Below are 667 nucleotides of genomic sequence, written 5' to 3' on the forward strand. Positions count from 1 at the left end.
CTGGGGGGGATCTGTGTCTGTGGGGGATGCATGTCTGTGGGGGGATGTGTGTCTGTGTGGGGGGGATGCATGGGGAGGGATGACTGGGGGATGAGTGTGCAGTGTGTGGGGTGGGAGAGGGAGAGGGACATGCAGGGGGGTCAGCTCTCCTCACGGGCACCGGGGTGTCTGTGCCCTGGCTGTGGGCCATGGTGCGTGCGGCCTTGCCCAGGTGACAGGCGGGGACCTGGGACCCAGGCCCTGCTCCACGGCTGTGGGGGGATGTGTGTCTGTGTGGGGGGGATGCATGGGGAGGGATGACTGGGGGATGAGTGTGCAGTGTGTGGGGTGGGAGAGGGAGAGGGACATGCAGGGGGGTCAGCTCTCCTCACGGGCACCGGGGTGTCTGTGCCCTGGCTGTGGGCCATGGTGCGTGCGGCCTTGCCCAGGTGACAGGCGGGGACCTGGGACCCAGGCCCTGCTCCACGGGGTTACCCGGGAAGGACGTCCCTGCACTGTTGCCAGGGAGGCCCGGAATCGCAGCTTCCGGAGCCCCAGGCCTTATATGGCGCTTTCTCAGAGGGAGGGAGGGCAAGCCCTGTGTCATCCCTGCTGCAGCCCTGCGCCCCTCAACGCCCCCTGCAAGCCCCTGGTCCAGCTCCCTCCCTGGGGCCAGTCCAGACGGTGG

The sequence above is a fragment of the Myotis davidii genome, unplaced genomic scaffold, assembly GCF_000327345.1.
Source record: "Myotis davidii unplaced genomic scaffold, ASM32734v1 scaffold1509, whole genome shotgun sequence".
NCBI lineage: Eukaryota > Metazoa > Chordata > Mammalia > Chiroptera > Vespertilionidae > Myotis > Myotis davidii.